This window comes from Balaenoptera musculus, chromosome 1 (assembly GCF_009873245.2).
Source record: "Balaenoptera musculus isolate JJ_BM4_2016_0621 chromosome 1, mBalMus1.pri.v3, whole genome shotgun sequence".
In the NCBI taxonomy this organism is placed as follows: domain Eukaryota; kingdom Metazoa; phylum Chordata; class Mammalia; order Artiodactyla; family Balaenopteridae; genus Balaenoptera; species Balaenoptera musculus.
Window position 1 is genome coordinate 38,705,039 of NC_045785.1, and position 12,590 is coordinate 38,717,628.

Below are 12,590 nucleotides of genomic sequence, written 5' to 3' on the forward strand. Positions count from 1 at the left end.
CGCTCCGCGGCATGTGGGATCCTCCCAGGCCAGGGCTCGAACCCGTGTCCCCTGCACTAGCAGGCAGACTCTCAACCACTGCGCCACCAGGGAAGCCCAAGCCTGTTATCTTTTTGATGAGTCTCTACAGTTGGCTCAGCCCTGCCCTTTGGTTCAGGGGAAACCCAATGAAAGGCCCGCTAAACTGCATGGAACCCCTTCTTTCTACGCATGCACAAATTAAATCTTATTATCTAACCTTCACAAGAACCCTGGTTGGAATGGGTGGTATGTTTTGGGGGTGGAGTGGGAAACATCTAGAGCACTTTTTTCTGCATTTTCATAACAAATGCTTTGCTTTTACTTAAATTGTTTTTCTGAGGGACACACTGGTGGGAGATTCTTGGAAATTATCGGAGATTGGGGGTTGGCTGAGACAACCAGATTGCTTCTTAGGGATGGTCACAGGACACCGGGCACTGGAAGTGGGCTCAATGTGCATCTGTAGCACTTCCCCCACTCTCCCCTCTCTCAGCAGGGTGCAACATTGCCCCTCCCCTTTGGAGTCATAGCATCTTTCTTCCATTTTATTTTGTGCTTTCTCTTTTCTATTTCCATAAAAGGTGGCTTTCCCCTCCTTTTCTATATTTCTTTTTCTCCCCTTTCTTGCTTTCTTTTGGGTTGACTGAACATTTTTCTCTCATTCCATTTTCCATATTATACTCTTACATGGCTACTAGAAATGTTAACATGCATCAGGGCTACTAAGGCAGGCCTGTTCCTAGGAGACATGGAACTCCTCTGATGGCAGATTTTGGCTCAAGGGCTCTTTGCCAAACTTTCCTTAGACTATATGGCAGCCCAGGACACTCCTCCCCAACCCTGCTTCCCTCTCTCCTTCACTCGGTGTCAGACTTGCATCATTCTGATGGCTCTCCCAGCCTTTTCAGGCTTCCTCCCCATTTTCCCATATAGGCACTTCTCCAAATAAAATCCTTACATGTTTAAACCTGTCTTGGTATCTACTTTTTGGAGGACCTAGATTAACTTTCTCTCAGACTGTCTCTTTCTCTCTCTCTCTCTCTCTCTCTCTCTCTCACACACACACACACACACACACACACACACACACACACTCTACATACATATATCATATGAATTATATGTGTGGTATATGCATTATTATGTATTATATACACATACATATATATTACATATACATATATATTTTTTTCTGAACCATTTGAAGGGAAATTACATTCAGCATGATACTTCACTCCTAAATACTTGGGCTTTCATCTGAAGTATGTATTGGAATGTTCCATAAATAAAAATTATAAATTTATCATAGACAAGGCATTTATTCAAAATTTCATTTTTCCATTTCATGACCACTGAGAAATTTCATATAGGATTACATAGTTCTGACTTAATGGTCCAAGAAGGGAGGACCTGGGCAGTCCTGAGGAGGAAGCATCCCTGGAGGTAGGTCCTGGAGGGGGAGTAAGATGTAAAGGGGAGAAAAAGGGAAGGATGACACCATGAGTAGAGGCTCAGAGGCTGGTGAGATGGGGGCAGAGAAAGAAGGTAGCCCTGAGAGCAGATGGCCTAAACCACATCCTGGGAAACTTGTTTGGAGGGGAGATGGGGTTGGACTGTCAGGTAGAGGAGGCCACACTGGGTGAGGTGGTGATGGGGAGGTTTGGTTTTGTTTCGCTTGAGAAGATTTTGGTAGAGGCATTATTCTGGGGAGCACCATGTTCCGTGGCCTGACCTTGGACAAGTCCCTGCTGCTCCAGTGTTCTGACAGGCATCGGTGGCTATGCTCCTTGCTCCCTGGTCACCCGTGATGTTGAGAAGGAGTGGGAAAGACTGGGAGTGGTTCTTGCCACCAATGGGGAAGTGAGGCGTACAGCCAAGGACTATGGTAGAGGCAGGTGGCCTGAGGTGGGGCAGGTGGCCTTTCACCTGAGCTGTTGCAAGAGGAGTTGGAAGTCAGATTCTTCAACTTGTGTCCTGAAAGGTCAGGTAGGGATGCTGAACCCAAATAGTGGTCCATCAAAGAGGCACAGAAGCCAAAATGAGAGGGATGGAGGAATCAGGAAAGATGAGCAGGAGGGGAGCAGGCCAAGGAAGAGTGGGCCCCGGTGCACAGTCCTGATTGAGTGAGCAAGGTCCATTTAAAGAGATGATAATGGGATGGAGCAGATTGGGCTCAAGAAAGCTAATAAAGCCTGAGAAGGGTGAGAGGCTTTGAGGCCATGTTTGCATCAGGAAGGATTGGGTAAGATATGTCCTGAGCAGAGGATGGTAAGAGCAATGGCTTCATAAAGCAGAGGGATGAAGGTAAAAGATCCTCCTTGACTTCCATCTTCTCTGTCCAGAAGAAAGGTCTTAATTTGGAATGGATAGAATTGACTTCGCAGAGAGACTAGTCCAGAATTTGGATGAGCCAGGAGGTTGTCCCAGGTCTCTGTTCTCTGCCTTAAATGAGCACGTGGAAGACCAGCTCTATACATTGTCAATAATGCAAAGCTGGGAAGGAGAATTAATGTGATGGTTGATCAAATGTACCCTCAAAGAAGTTATGAGAAACCAGAGAGAAGTACTAAACTTATTAAGATGATATTTACCAGGGACAGGAGCATGAGAGAGACATAGTTTATCAACAACACACATGAACAAGATTGAGGCAGGTTTAGCTCAACATAAGCCAAGGCATAATTCAGCCAGGGGCAGCATTTAAAGAAAGTTCTCAGCCCAGCACTGTGGTCGCTGTCAGGCTTGACAATCCTGTGAGCTTCTCACTTCTGTCTTCCACCTTCCCTACCCACCCGGTCATTCCCGTCAGGTTGCATGCACAGCACTTAGCTGCCTGGTAAATCAAGCTATTTTGTCCCCTTCATCTCTTCCCTCACTTGCTTGAGACCTGGAGGGACTGGTTTGCCCTCTCATGAAGCTTCTGCCTATAAGGGCTGTGCTTCCCTTGATTAGGTGTGTCTTCCCCTATCAGTGCGATGTGGGGCAAAGCAGTGTGGGTATAAATGCTCTGCTGATGAGATATGTATGTGTGAGTGACTGGAGATGTTTGGGGGTGACTAAAGGGGGCCTTGACATCTCCTGGGTGCTCAGCAGTTGCCTGAAAGGGAAAGGCATCAGACCCATTAAGATATAGGACAAAATCAGGTCCCCAGGTTGGTGGGCAGCTCCGTAGAAGAATACCAGGCGATGCAAAATGATTGATGAAAACTAGACTCTTCTGAGGAAGCAACTGTGGCTGTGATTCTCAGTGTCCGCTTCAGCTTCTAGGGAGAAACAGGTTCCGAGGCTCCAAGTCCCAGAATCTGAGTGAGCTTGAAGGCAAGTGACCTCTGGTGAGCACAGGAAATATCAGGAAGTAGACCCTTTGTGCTCCTCTTCCTCTGTCTCTGTCTTCTCACTCTGCCTACACAATGCATGGGATCTTTCTCATCTCTGCAGCTTCAATTGCCACATGATGGCCCCTGAATGAGACATCCTGGCTGTTTCTGACCAGCTTCCCTTCCCCCTTCTTCTGGTTTTCTATATGCATCACTCCTTCTCTGGTTGGATATAATCTTGGTGGAACCATTTGCCAAGATGCCTACCCTTCCCTGGTGAAGGGGTGAGCGCATGACTCCAGTTGGACAAATCTGAATTTTGAGATGTTTCATCTGGGCAACAGTATCCTGATGAGACTGACCACTAGTTCTTGCTATCTGAATCCCCAGAGCTCCCTTGAGTCTTCTCATTTCTGAACTGATACAGCTTCCAAAACTTTATTGCTACTCCAGGCTCCCCACCCTGTGTTAAAACCTTGAGGAACGTACATCTCCATGGGGAGCCCAGAGGTACCTCATACTCATTGGCCAGTTCTGATCATATCATCTCTCATCCCTTTGCTGCTTCCTTGCCCCTCTTCCCCAAACTTACTTCTCTCTCAGCATTTCCATCTACCCAGATGCTCAGGTTAATGATCTGGGAAACATCCCTAATTCTTTCTCTTCATCACCTTCAGCCTCTAATCAGTCATTAAAACCAATGGTTTCTTCTTTCTTAATATGTAGTATGAGCTCTCTCAAAATCCTCTCTCTACCCTCAACTATAAATCTGTGAACATCACACCCATCCTTAGCTCCTCTCCCCCAGTTTTAGAGAGTGAGGGGTCCCTCCTCCTGTTTAAGGTCACCCGTTACACGTGCCGTAGACTCCATCCTTCCTACCTCTCCCAGACTCGTTTCATTGGTCATCCCCTCTCTCCTCTATTTTCTCTCTTGTTTCTAGCCTATAAGCTTGCCCAAGTCCCTAAAACACCCTTACCTGACACTACATTGCTTCAAGAAACCATCCAAATCTCTGCTCTTTCCTTCCCTTCCATACGCCTTGAAAGAGTTGTCTGCACTCCCTGACTCCTCTTCCATACCAGCGTCCTGTAATCATGCTTCCAGCCCCATTATTCCACTGACATGGTGCTTGCCAAGGTCACCAGTGACTTTCTAAATTCCAAATCCCAAGGCTGCTTGTCATCCTTGTGGATTTCTTGGTGGCTTTGGACTCAGTTCTCTTCATCATTTCCTCTTCCAACCAACTAGTATTTACTAAGTGAGGGGAGATAACAGTGTGAGAAGACAGTCATGGTTTCTCCCTTTGTGGAGCTTAAATTGCACTCAGGAGACAGACATTGAACAGGCAAGTGAAAATATGCTGAGAGTCAGGAGACACAAGTGCAAGGCCCCATGGACGTATATAGAATAGCTACACCCAGTTTTGTGCAGAAATTCATAGAACGATTCCTGGGGGAAGTGATGTTTAAGCTGAAAGATGATTAAGACTTAGCAAAGAGAGGGGAAAGAGGATTCCTGGCTAAGGGAAGAGCATGTGTGAACGTCTGAAGGCAAGAGGGAGCAGAGTGCCCTGGCAGACCTAGAGGGAGGTAGGTGGGAGCTAATGGGAAGGGGATATGGACAGAGGAAGAAGCTAGGTTGTGGGAACAGGAGCTGGATTGGCAGCTCCATGAGGGTTGCATTCCAGATTTTATCCTTTAGCTTAAGGGCAATGGGAAGCTGTAGAAGAGTTCTCTCTGGAGAACCCTGCCTAATACAGGCTGTACCTCTGCCGTCACATCAGGGCAACTAGATAGTGTTGGAGAAAAAGGTAAAACCAAGGGTGGGACTTCCCTGGTGGTCCAATGGTTAAGACTCCATGCTTCTGCTGCAAGGGGCGTGGGTTCGATCCCCGGTCAGGGAACTAAGATCCCGCGTGTGGCGCGGTGCAGCCATAAAAAAAAAAAAAAAAAAAAAACCAAGAGAGTGGCCAGCCGCCGTGACCATCTCTGCTGTGACTCGGCCTCCTATCAGCTTGTGGAGTCGGCCATGTGAACTCTTGCTGGCTCAGGCCCTGTCCTCACCTCCCCACTGTCCTCGCCTCCCCATTGCTTTGTAGAAGCTAGAGGCTTGTCTTTTCCCCTTTAGCCTCAGAGGTTGCACCCTCTGGGGAGACTAGAGAATTAGAGAAAGTCCTGGAGTTTGTCCCTAGGACCCCTGTCCTCTGGGCCACGGAGCTTAGGACCCTCTGGCTACTCCCGGTTGCCAAGGACTCTACCCAATGAACTCTGTCTCCTGACTGGACTCCATCCCTGACAAGCTCTCCTCCCTTTTCTGGGAATTTACCCTCAGGGCTGTCCAGCTCTGCCAGAGACTTTCAGTCTCAGAGATTGCACAAATCTAGAGATGAAAGTTCTCCTCCCAGGTCTTTCAGTGACTTGCTGGCCAAGTCAGTCTCTTCTCTAGGACTTATCCAGAAACTGAAGGACTTATCGTTAAGGTTCCCAGCTCTGAACTCTGTAGTTCTGATGACAGGAAACTGATAAACTAACCAATAGCCAGAGAGCTGGGGGTAAGGATGGGGATGTTTTCTTGTGTTTTTCTGGAGACAGAGCAAATTTGAGGGAGGTATCTGAGATTCTCAAGGAACTTTAGGGGCTTCATGGTGGAGAGAACTGTCTTCATTCCTCAATGCTGTACCTGGTAACTCTAGGCAACAATCCCACCTCGCTGCCAAATTGGAACCTTCCATGATGCTGGGGACTGTGGGATGCTGGGCATTTGCTGAGCTGGCAGTAGTGGGTTAGCTGGAAGCCAGGACTCTGAGCTCTACTCCCAGGACCCTCTGGGTCATCTCAGTAAGAGAAAGTGCTTCTTAGCCTGGGGCCCCAAAGCCGAGAATGGGATCCTCTAGCACTTTCCATTCAGAAAGCAAAATGGAAGTGGCACTACTTTCTTTATATTCCCTTTTAATATTCCAGTGAAGTGGCTGGATTTTCCATCTCCCCAGAATCAGAGAATGCCCTTTGCTCCTCCCTGGCATTCTTGCTACTGTGACTATCTCAGGAAATCCCGAGGAGCTTGCTGGAGTCGGAAGACTACTTCTGGCTGTGTTTAGCTCAGACGGGTCCCCCTGGATCCAGGAGGACATCATAACTACCACTGGAACTCAAGAGACCACCTCCTCACTGCACTGCCACACTGCTGCTGACACCCGTCATGGCATCACGTCCCGTCTGCAGCTGCTCCCCACACAACTCTAATCCCTGCCCCGGAGCTAGTGCATGCAGTACCTGTACCAAGGTAATGTTTCCAATTTAACTTTTAAATTATGAGACAAGATTTCAGACACACTGAAAATATAAAAAATGATATAACAGAAACCTATGAACTTAACTCCCAGGTCTAACTGATGTGAATATTTTGCCATATTTGTTTCAGATGCCTCTTTCTCCTTTAAAAACTATTAAATGCTAGATACAGCTAAAATCCTACCCTGATCACCCCTCTTCCCTCCCTCTCTCCACAAAGTCTAACCTGAAATAAGCATGTTTTCATACATATTTTATACTTTAAAAAATGTTATGTGTGTAATACATAGTATTGCTTTTTGTGTGCTAAGATTTTACATAAATGCTTACTTGCTTTTTCAACTTCCTACTCTCCCCCTGGCTTTGTTTTTGAGATTTATCCATACTCATATATGTAGACCGAAGTTATTCATTTTAACGGCTATATGGTTTTCCATTGTATGGGTTATTCAGTTTGCATATCCATTTTCTTACCAAGCGAAAGTTGGAATGTTTCTACTTTTTTACCATTGTAAGCAGAGCTACAAGGAACATGCTTGCATGGTCTCCAGGTACAAGTGTGGATATTGGGTACATGCCTAAAGAATTGCTGGGTGATGAGGTGTGCACTTCTGCAACTTTGCCAAGCATTATCACAGTGATCTCAAACTTACACTCTTACTAGAAATATATGAGGGTTTCTGTTTCTCTACATCCTCACTGATACCTGGTATTTTCAAACTTGAAAACTTTTGCTAATTTGTTGGATGTGAAATGGAATCTCATTGTAAGATTAAATTTTCATTTCCCTGATTTCTAGTGAGGTTGAACATTTTCCCATGCTTCTGGCCATTGAGGTTTTTTCTATGAATTGCCTTTTCATATCTTTTGTCAGTTATCCTTAGGATGTTTGTCTTTCACTTATTATTTGTAGATCTTTAAATATTTGGGAAGCTAATTTGTTGCTAGTTACGTGTTTTGTAAATATCTGATTCAGTCTATGACCTGCCTTTTAATTTGCTTATTATATCTTTTGTATGCACAAACTTCAAATTTTAATGTGGTCAAATTTATCAGTTTTTAATGTGGTCAAATTTATCATTTATCAAAGCTTTATGGTTTGATATTCTTCTAAAAGTTTTAAAGTTTTTTTTTTAAAGACTTAATGTTCAGGTCTTTGATCCATTTGGATTTTTGTGTATGATATAAGGTACAGATCTAATTTTCCCATTTCCATGGGGACAGTCAATAGTCACAGCACCATCTATTGAGTGTTTCATTTACCCTTACTGATTTGTAATGCTACTTTTGTCATATATGATGTTTTGATATTCTTAGTTTTTCTGTTCCATTACATGAGTACATTAAAAAAACATTACTAGAGCTTTAAAATGTCTTGATATCTTATGGGGGTAAATCTACTCTTATTCTTTTTCAAATTCCTCTGGCTATACTTAGCCCTTTATTCTTCCATAAGAATTTTAGGATCAGCTCATTAAGTGCTATGGAAATTCCTGTTGGGACTGTTTGGAATGGCATTGCTTTAGGAAGAACTGCCATTTTGTAATATTAAGTCTTCCCATCCATGAATTTGGTATATTTCTCCATGTATTACCTCTGTACCTCAGTGACTAGTGAGAAAAATATTCGGTTTCCTTCTTTAATGAGCTCACAGAGTTTTGTGAGAATCAGTGGAGATTATGCTCAGGAAAATCTTTCCAAAGTCTGCAATTCTGAATATATTTATTGCAGCCTTGGCATGTTGTTAAGACCAAACAATTTCTGGCCCCTATCTCCCTGACATGAAAATTCATAAAAATGGGGGACAGGAAGGGAAGCTCCACATTCACAGGCCTGCAAAGAGTAGCACACACTGCTGAAAGGAAACTCAGAGGAGGGAATCACAGAGGAAATTGGCCATGGACCAGATCCCAAGCTTTTCCACGGAAACCTGGGTTCTCCTGGCTACCAGCTTGGTGCTTCTCTATCTACTTGGGACTTATTCACATGGGTCTTTTAAGAAGCTGAGGATTCCTGGGCCAACACCTCTGCCTTATTTTGGAAATATTCTGGCCCACCATAAGGGTATTTGGGATTTTAACAATAAAAGGTTTAAAAAGTATGGGAAAATGTGGGGGGTTTATGATGGTCGATAGCCTGTGTTGGCTATCGCAGATCCAGACATAATCTAAAATTAAAATAAAAAATCATAGAAATGGGCCACCCCTTTTGCTGACAAATTTCCTGTGCTTTTTGTTTTTCCCTCTTAATTGAATCCAGTAAGCACTTGTCTACCCAACTGTGGAGCAACTGGTGATCAAGCACTGCAGTATGCCCAGGACTTTCTTTATTTTATCACTGAAAGTTCTGTTTGCTGGGAAACCTCTCAGTCCTGGGCACCTGGGGATGGTTGGTCACTGGGTTCTGTGCTGAGCCATGGGCACCCAGAGAGGTGAATTGGATGTACCCCTGCCTTTGAGGAGGGGGGAGGGTTGGAGGGTGAGAGGAGGGAGACTTGTAAATAAACGCAATTAGATACAACACTCTAAGTGCAGGAAGGGATCACTAACAGCCAAACACAGTAGTGTGGGGGTGGGGGTGGGCTCACGGAGGGCTTCCTGGAAGAAGTACACTGTGTACAGAGTGCCTGGAACTAGGTAGGCAAAGGTTGGGGGTTAGAGGAGAGAAAGAAACAGCCTTGTTTTTCTCCCAGCTGCCTCCAGACTCTCAGCCACAATTTTAGGCTAACTCTGCTCTCTTTCCAGGCATCAAACTCTTTCAAATATGATGTCTTAGAGCGAGATGGGACCTTGTCCAACCCTCCCATTGAACAAACGGGCAGATTGAGGACCTGAGAAGGAACCCACTTACCCAGGATCACATAGTGAGTCCATGGTGGAGGTTGGCCCAGAATTCAGCTCCCAGCACAAAAGGCTGCCTGGCACACCCCAAACTGTTTATTCCGGAAACCCGATCCTGGCCCCTTAGCCAAAGGCCTTTGAGGCAGAATCCTGGCTTGCCTTATAGGTTGTGCCTGAATGGAACATGGCCAGCTTGCAGGCCTCCTGACCCTGCTCTGCCCTGCCCACAGCCCATAGCCCGAGCCATCTCCCTCCACCTTGCACATACCTAGGCCTGGGCTCCAGCTAGGGGCGGCTGGGATTACTCTGAGGCAACTCTATCGCAGTGAGACAAGCTGTCTGGAAGACAGAGAAACCCCAGAATCCAAGCTAAAGGTTGTCTCACCCATTCTCCTTTTATTGATCACCACCCACCCCCAAACAACTACAAGAATATTAAGCTTAAATGTACAGAGCACTCAGCGTGAGAGGTGGGTGCTGTACACATATCCTCTCATTTAATCTTTCAAACAACCTGATGAGGAGGAGACTATAATAACCACTGTGTTACAGATTAGCAACCTGAGATTTAGAGAGGTTAAGGAACTTGCCCAGGGTTGGACGTGCACCTCAGGCCAGTCAGAAACCCAAGATGGCGCTCTTAACTGGAGCTCTTGGCTGCCCCAGGCAGCTAGTGTGTCTGATGAGGAGGTAGCGGGGGCCAGGCAAGGCTTGGTCGGTGTGTGGCTTGAACACCAGGTGAGGGCTTGCCCTTCTCCTGGCTGCCTCAGCCAGACCCCTGAGAGCAGAAGGTATTGGGAACTTACATCTGGAAAATGCCAAGAGGGGTGGAGCTGGACAGGGCCTGAGGGGAGGGCTACAAGAGTCCACCCTCGTGCGGAAACATGCCCTCCTACCTGGGTTCCTCCAGAGGGGAACAGAAGCCCTGTTTGCCTGAGGTCACACTGCCAATGGGTCTAGCTGAGGGAAGGCACTGAGTCATCATCCCTAGCAGGAGAGGGAAGGGAAAAGTAGGAAAGAAGAGAAGGAAGGAGAGAGGGTGAGAGACAAGGAAATTGGTCTTTTTGGAATGTCAGATGGAGTTTTCTCTGATGTGCCAAACACACCCCTCCCCCCCACGTGTTCTAAAGCAATTGAGAACTACTCATATCTCTTTTCTTGGTACCTGGGAAACTGGGTATTTACGCAGGGTTCCCAATTTTCCTGACTCCCCAGGACCAGGCTGGTAGAGCTGACCATTGACTCAGGGTCCACTGAACTAATCAGGGCAATAAAATGGGAGTAGCACATACATTTATTATTTATTTATTTATTTATTTATTTATTTATTTATTTATTGGCTGTGTTGGGTCTTCTTTGCTGCGCGTGGGCTTTCTCTAGTTGCAGCGAGCAGGGGCTACTCTTCCTTGCTGTGTGTGGGCTTCTCCCTGTGGTGGCTTCTCTTGCTGTGGAGCACGGGCCCTAGGCACGTGGGCCTCAGTAGCTGTGGCATGCGGGCTTCAGTAGTTGTGGCTCGCAGGCCCTAGAGCACAGGCTCAGTACAGGTGGATTCTTTTTTTTTTTTTTTGCAGAGAAGGTAAACTTGTATTTTATTTTGCCCAAGGAGGGGAACAGAAATCACCTTAATATAACATTGCCTTTCCTGTTGCAGTCACAGTCACATTAGCAGGCCAGAAAAGCCATCCCATTCCTGCGGTAGGCACTTGTGAATGGGGAAAGGGGGCCAATCTTGTGGCCATAGCATCGAACAGCCTCTCTGATGTGACAGGGCTGGATGGCATTGCTGTGAGCCTCAACACCACAGGCCGCGGAGCTCTTTTTTCTTTTCCTTTGTTTGGTTTTAGCTGAGTCTTGTCTAGCACTCCCATTCCCTAGGGATCCTGATGTGGTTCTCCCTGAGAGCTGTGATCCAGATGATGGAGCGCTTGGTGTAGGAGGAGGTGTGTTCTCAGGAGAGTCTAGGTAGGACCTCAGGCAAGATCCCTCAGCAGAGCTGTGATACTGAATGAAGGTGGCAGAAATGGCATGGCTGAAGGGGTCTCCTGCCTTGGTTACCACGTCCTGCCTCATGAGAAAAGCCAGATCCACTAACTGTGCCGCAGTTTTGTATGCTAAATATGCTAAAATTTCCATAGCGACAACATTGGGCTTTATCTCCATACTGCTGCGGTCCAACCAGTCTCAAAATTTGGAGGCTTTTCTGGAGAAACTTAATTGTCGACTTTCACAGAATTCTGCATATTGAGCTGAATCCATAATTCGAGTTTGTCTTTCTGCTCTCTCCATTCTTTCTTGTTTAACTTCATCAATTTCATCATCTTCAAACATTGCCAAGAGTTCTCCTGTTTGGTCAATAGAGTTGAGAAAGTCTTGAGCGATTTTTCGTCTTTTGTTCACATTATTACTGCCACTCAATTTGTCTTCCAGAAGATCATCCTTGTCGATGCCTTTGACAATCTTTGATTTGTAGTCTCGGAAAAACATGTACTTTAGCAGTCTTCTAAGTTTTGTCTTATCTTTGTGCATCAAAAACAGAAGATCTTCAGCAGAGATTACCCTTGCTCCCCGAAGCTGAGAAACTTCAGCAGCTTGCTGTAACAGGTTAATTAACTGAGTGTGTACTACATCTTCTACCAAAACTGCTATTTAGTGAAGAGGCCTCCTAGAATCACCTAAAGAAAACCCATATATTTTGGCAAGATGCACTTTCTCCAACCACAGCTAGATTCATCCAAATGCAGTGGCACTGGAGAGCCTCTGTCTCGCATCATACTCTGCAATTCTGCTGCAAAGCTTATAGACTTCCCTGTTCTTCTTCCACTACTTGAAGTGGCAGTAGACATTGGGCTGGCTGCAGTTATTCATCTGTGGCTTAAATGGACAGGTCACTTGCTGGCCTTATTCCAGATAGCTCATCTCTGTTCTAGGAACGCTTGTAGACCCGGCTGCGCGTCGCACGTGGAGAATATGGGGTTAGAGATGGTTCAGTTTCGGCGGCAGCGGCCGGGAACACGCTTGGAAAGGGGCGGGGGGTGGTGGGGCTGAGCGTGTCTAAAGGGAAAGGGTGGCTGGGCGCGGACGGGGGGACAAGATGGCGTGAGCCCGACTCTCTTTGTGGG

The 12,590-nt window shown here is 46.1% G+C and overlaps 2 pseudogenes; one reads left to right on the forward strand and one right to left on the reverse strand.

The window, feature by feature from the left end:
* Positions 1-8,529: 8,529 nt before the first annotated feature.
* LOC118894544 lies at positions 8,530-8,802 on the forward strand (annotated as a pseudogene).
* Positions 8,803-11,133: 2,331 nt separating this feature from the next.
* LOC118896779 lies at positions 11,134-12,332 on the reverse strand (annotated as a pseudogene).
* Positions 12,333-12,590: the final 258 nt, after the last annotated feature.